The sequence below is a fragment of the Magnolia sinica genome, chromosome 6 (genome assembly GCF_029962835.1).
Source record: "Magnolia sinica isolate HGM2019 chromosome 6, MsV1, whole genome shotgun sequence".
Classification (NCBI taxonomy): Eukaryota; Viridiplantae; Streptophyta; class Magnoliopsida; order Magnoliales; family Magnoliaceae; genus Magnolia; species Magnolia sinica.
In genome coordinates, this window is record NC_080578.1 from 14224068 (window position 1) to 14230645 (window position 6578).

Genomic DNA, 6578 nt, shown 5'->3' on the forward strand with positions numbered 1-6578 from the left:
TGGTTGAGGGGTTGACTATCCATCGCAGGACTAGACACCACTCGAAATCCCCTAAGTTAATTGAAGTTATGGCTGAAGACCAACCTCCTCTACTTCCACCCAGGGTGGAGGATACCCTAGATGAGAACGAGGTACATCAGGCACCCCCGCCTCGTACTTTATGAGATTATCTACAACCGGCGGGAGTGAGTATGGCCCCATGCATGATTTTCCCTAAAAACACAGGACAAATGGACATCAAGCCAGAAGTTATCCAACTCCTTCCCAAATTCCATGGACTTGAATCAGAAAGTCCATATTTACATTTGAAAGAGTTCGATGAGATTATAGCTACATTATGTTTTCCTAATGTATCTGAGGATACAATCAGGCTGAAACTATTTCCTTTTTCCTTAAAAGAGAAAGCTAAGACCTGGTTACATTCACTACGTCCTAGATCCATTGGCACATGGAACGACATGCAGAGGGAATTCATAAAAAAATTCTTCCCACATCATAAAACGATTACCCTCAGAAAAGTAATCATGAACTTTGCCCAAAAGGAAGATGAAACATTCTTCCAATGTTGGGAAAGGTTCAAAGATTTGGTCAGTTCATGCCCACAACACGGATTTGAAACGTGGCGCATTACAAATTTTTTCTATGATGGACTGACATCTTCCATGCGCCAAATGGACGAGACAATGTGTAATGGAGAGTTCATTAATAAAGATGTTGATGAGGTATGGGATTACCTCGATAGTCTTGCTGAAAAAACACAATCATGGGACTATTACCCAAAGTCGAACACCACGTATAGGCCGACTCAATTAAAGGAGAAAGGTGGATTATATCTCTTGAAAGAAGAAGATGACCTCAAGTGTAAAGTGACTACGCTCATAAGGAAAGTTAAGGCCATGGAAGGAAAGAAGGATAAGGTTAATGAAATTGTTTGCGGCATTTGTGATTGCAACATTCATACAACTGAAAATTGTCCTACAATACCCGCCTTTCGAGGAGTGTTGAATGAACAAGCTAATGCCGTAAACAACTATCAAAGACCTTTTACTGGACCTAACTCCAATACGTACAATCCTGGATGGAAAAATCATCCAAAATTTAGTTGGAGGAATGGACAAACAGCTACTCCTTAAGGTTTCTTCAATCAAAATCCAAATCAAGTGAAACATCAAGAGGAACCGGTTCAAAATTCCATACAAGAGCTGGCTCAGGCAATGCGGGGAATTACAGATTTTATGCAAAAGATAGATTCTCGTATGACGATTATAGAAAATGGGATGCTTCCTGCACAACCTCTGCCCAATCCTAAACCGCAGTACAAGATTAATGATCCCAGCTCTTCAAATCAGATGGGACATGCTAAATCCATCATCACTCTTAGGAGTGGAAAGATCATTGATAAAACTCTTCCGGTTAAACCCGAAAAGCCTTAAGAACCAGAAGAGGACAACAATGATGGATTTAATGATGCCCCACAAAAATTAGAACCGGAACTTCTAGAGAAGCCAGTTGCTCTGTTCCCCCAACGGTTGGTTTCACCAAAACCTCTCTCTAACTCTCAGGATATCCTAGAGGTGTTGAAATAAGTGAAAGTCAACATTCCTCTACTTGATGTCGTTAAACAGATACCTTCATATGCCAAATTTCTAAAAGACTTATGCATGACCAAACGACGGCAGAGTATTCAAAAGAAGATCTTCTTGACCGAGAAAGTGAGTGTCATTCTAAAGCAAGACGTGCCGCAGAAATTCAAGGATCCCGGTAGCCCAACCATATCATGTGTAATCGGGGACCATCGAATTGATCATGTACTTCTTGACTTAGGAACGAGCGTCAATCTGATTCCCTACGCGGTATACAAACAGTTAGGTTTGGGTGAATTAAAACCCACCCTAACCACACTACAACTTACTGATCGCTCTGTTCGTGTACCAAGAGGGATAATTGAGGATGTGTTGGTCCAAGTTGATAGATTTTACTACCCTGTAGATTTTATCATCCTAGACACCGAACTCATCAATAACATAAGCACTCAGATCCCCGTCATTCTTGGCCGCCCATTCCTTGCCACTTCAAATGCAATTATCAATTGCAAGAATGGTGTCATGACTATGTCTTTTGAGAATATGACATTGGAGTCAAACATCTTTTTCAATAACGGCAGAAACTTAGAGGAGGATGACGATTTCCACGACATTAACAGATTGACTCTTTAGTGGAAGATACGACACCTCTAACCTTATCCTCTGACTCTCTAGAGATGTGCCTGACCCACTCCCATGATTTTGATGATGACATGATTAGGGAGACGTGTGCTTTGCTTGATACTGCACCGGTACTTGAAGTTAACCAGTGGAGGCCACAATTCGAAGAATTCCCACAAACCGATGTAGTGCCTCTACCGTCTAACCTCAAGCCGCCGAAGCTTGACCTAAAACCTTTGCCCTCTGATTTGAAATATACCTATTTAGGTCAAGATGAGACATACTTGGTGGTGATCTCTGCCCACCTAGAGAAAGAACAGGAGAGTATGCTCATATCTACTCTCATTGAGCATAAAGGAGCCCTGGGATGGACGATAGCGGACCTCAAGGGAATCGATCCCTCGATTTGTACTCACCGCATATATCTTGAAGATAATGCAAAAACCGCTCGGCAACCGTAACGTAGACTAAATCCAAACATGAAGGAAGTGGTTAAGGCCGAGGTTCTTAAATTATTGGACGTGGGTATCATATACCCTATATCTGATAGTCAATGGGTGAGTCCAACTCAAGTGGTCCCTAAGAAGTTCGGAATCACCATCGTAGCCAATGCTAATAATGAACTCGTGCCAACTAGAGTCATTACTAGTTGGAGAATGTGCATTGACTACAGGAAGTTGAATACCGTCACGAGGAAAGACCACTTTCCTTTACCATTCATTGATCAGATCCTGGAAAGGTTAGCTGGTCATTCCTATTACAGTTTTCTTGACGGATATTCGGGTTACAACCAGATAGAGATAGCCCCTGAAGACCAGGAAAAGACCACATTTACATGTCCCTACGGCACCTTTGCCTACCGAAGGATGTCATTCGGACTATGTAATGCCCCTGCCACCTTTCAGCGATGTATGCTTAGTATCTTTTCTGATAGGTGGGGCAATATCTAGAGGTCTTCATGGACGATTTCTCTGTTTACGGTCCATCTTTTAGCAAGTGCTTGGAAAGTCTTAAATGTGTGCTGAAAAGATGTGAAGAAAAGAACTTGATACTTAATTGGGAGAAGTGTCATTTCATGGTTCAGAAGGGAATTGTCCTTGGGCATATCATCTCGTCCAAAGGAATCGAGGTAGATAAGGCAAAAATCGATCTTATCTCTAACCTACCTCCACCCAAGAACATCAGACACGTGCGATCCTTCTTAGGACACACAGGATTTTACAGGCGATTCATAAAGGACTTTAGTCTCCTCTCTCGTCCTTTTTGTAATCTTCTTCAAAAGGATGCTCCATACGAGTGGACTAAGTAATGCCAGGAAGCTTTCACCAAGCTTAAGGGCACGTTAACCACTACACCTATCATGCAGTCACCCGACTGGAGCCTTCCTTTTGAGCTTATGATTATGCTCTTGGAGCGGTTCTAGGCCAGAGAAAAGATAAGAGACCCTACGTCATCCATTACGCGAGTAGGACTTTAAATCTGGCCCAAGTAAACTACTCAACTACGGAAAAAGAACTCTTAGCCGTAGTGTTCGCCTTGGACAAATTTAGGTCCTACCTGATTGGATCTAAGATCATTATCTATACAGATCATGCGGTACTGAAGTATCTTCTTTTTAAGAATGATTCTAAGGCCCGCCTGATACGATGGATTCTTCTACTCTAAGAATTTGATTTGAAAATTAAAGATAAAAAGGGAGTAGAAAACGTTGTGGCCGATCACCTTTCTCGCCTTAATACCTCTGATCCCCTTGAGACGACCCATATCAACGACATGTTCCCTGATGAACAACTGTTCAGAGTCTCCCATTCACCTTAGTTCGCTGATATTGCTAATTATCTTGCTACAGGTGCTATACTGACACAATGGACTGCGCAAGATAAGAAGAAATTCTTCACCGAGGTGCGCAACTTTTTCTGGGATGATCCTTATTTATTTAAATATTGTCCAGACCAAATCCTAAGGAGATGTGTACCAGACGATGAGCATCAAAGCGTCATCTCCTTCTGTCACTCACAGGCCTGTGGTGGTCACTTTTCTGCTAAAAAGACCACGGCCAAGATTCTGCAGTGTGGCTTTTACTGGCCCAATATGTTTAGGGACACTTATGAGTTTTGCAAAGCTTGTGAGTGTTGTCAGAAATTGGGAGCATTGTCCCGTCGAAATATGATGCCTTTGAATCCCATCCTTATCATTGAAGCATTTGATTGCTGGGCCATCGATTTCATGGGACCATTCCCCTAATCGTTTGAAAATTTGTATATTTTGCTCGCCGTGGATTATGTCACTAAATGGGTCGAAGTGATTCCGTGTCGAACTAATGACCATCGCACGGTCATTAAATTCCTAAAAGAAAACATCCTTTCTCGATTCGGAACGCCTCGAGCCATCATCAGTGATGGGGGCTCATATTTTTGTAATAAACCATTTGAGAGCTTAATGAAGAAATACGGTATCTCTCATAAGGTGAGCACCCCGTACCACCCACAGACAAGTGGGCAAGCTGAGATTTCTAATAGGGAAATTAAACACATTTTGGAGAAAACGGTTAACCCTGATTGCAAGGATTGGTCAATTCGATTGACTGATGCCTTATGGGCATACCGTACTGCCTTTAAAATCCCTATTGAAATGTCTCCCTTTAGACTTGTCTATGGGAAAGCTTGTCATTGCCTTTGGAGCTGGAACATAAAGCATACTGGGCGATCAAAAATCTTAATTTCAATCTGGACAACGCTGGCTCACTACGTAAACTTCAATTGAATGAACTTGAGGAAATCTGGAATGATGCGTACGATAATTCGAGAATTTACAAGGACAAGATGAAAGCATTTCATGACTAACACATTTTGCGAAAATCATTCACACTTGGTCAGAAGGTCCTTTTGTACAATTCTCGATTACATCTCTTTCCGGGTAAGCTTCGATCTCGTTGGACCGGCCCTTACATTGTTGTTACTGTTTTTCCTCATGGGGCCGTTGAAATAAGAGATCCTGACAATGGCAAGGAGTTTAAAATCAATGGATATCGATTGAAACCATTTGTTGAGAAATTTGATTCAGAGGACATGTCCATGCCCCTGACTGCTCCTGTTTACCAGGATTGATCTCCTAGTCTGATGGAGGTATAGGTAGGTTTATCGCTTTCATAGGACTAGGGTAGTTGCTTTATTTATCTGGCTGAAGACGGTAAACTTAGCGCTCCTGGGAGGCAACTCAGTGCTTCATTTCATTTCATTTTTATCATTAGTTAGTTCAATGTTTGTGGGTAACATTACTACAAACCCTCACGAGACTACAACTCGTCCACTAGGGGCAACCTAGGGGTTTAAAGGCTTGTTGCATACGCTAAATGCAATCGAGAGCACCTGCGAAAGTGGTATAGGTAGGATTTTATTTTTGTTATTTTTATTTTTACTTCTGTTGGTTTTTCTCTTATTCTGACCCGCTCTTACGTAAATATCTTTGGATAGCCTCTTGATTCTTTCGTCCAGGTACTATCTTTCCATCACTCCTCTTATATTTTCGTTGTCCCATGTGCATTGCATGCCTATTTCTTTTACATTGAGGACAATGTAGATCTTAGGTTGGGGGTGGGAGATTAAGTTTCCTAAGCAGTGTTTTCTTGGTCTTGAGCAAAAATGGTGAAAATTTTTAATCTCGAAGTGATTTTGACAGCCATCTAGGGCACTTGGAACTTCAAGATACGTGATGCTGGTAATTTAAGACGCTTGGATTCAGTATCTGTTAGATTTCAGAGTTAAGTTTGAATTGTTAATCCAGGATTAGAAGTTGTAAACATTGATTGAGTTATGATCTCATATGTCATATCTTGCTTTCACGTTAAGGTTTCAGTTTGATCTTGAAGGATTAACGTGGTACTCACGAAGCATGAAAAGAATCAGCTTGAGAAAATTGAAAGGATTGGGCGAATAATCTTCACCATAGGTTTGCTCCCTATAGGTGAAGGTTCAAGTTCCCAAAGTAACCAGTTGGAAGGGGGTAGGCAATGGTCTTCACCATAGGTTTGCTCCCTATAAATGAGGACTCGATTCCCCTTCTTGGTGTTACTTTTAATGAAAAAAATCAAAAAATTAAAAGAATAAAAAGATAATGTGTAAGGCAAAGTTGGGTTACCGTGAATTCTCTTATTGGTTACCGATAATATCTTTAAATAGAGAGGTGAATCTTAATGTTGATAAGTCGAGATTAGACTATACATCCATGGAATTAAATGTTTAGAATTTTTCTAATTCCTAGAATAATACTTTGAACTTGATTATGAAGTTTGCCGTGCGCCTGAGTCTAGGAGAAAGTAATACCCAACATTCATGAATCTGAGAATTCTCATATCTGGATTATTCTGCAAAAATC

The 6578-nt window shown here is 41.1% G+C and overlaps 1 non-coding gene across 1 annotated transcript; it reads right to left on the bottom strand.

The window, feature by feature from the left end:
- Positions 1-506: 506 nt before the first annotated feature.
- LOC131250487 (small nucleolar RNA R71) lies at positions 507-613 on the bottom strand. Its single transcript, XR_009173409.1, has one exon. It is a non-coding gene; the product is annotated as a small nucleolar RNA R71 (small nucleolar RNA).
- Positions 614-6578: the final 5965 nt, after the last annotated feature.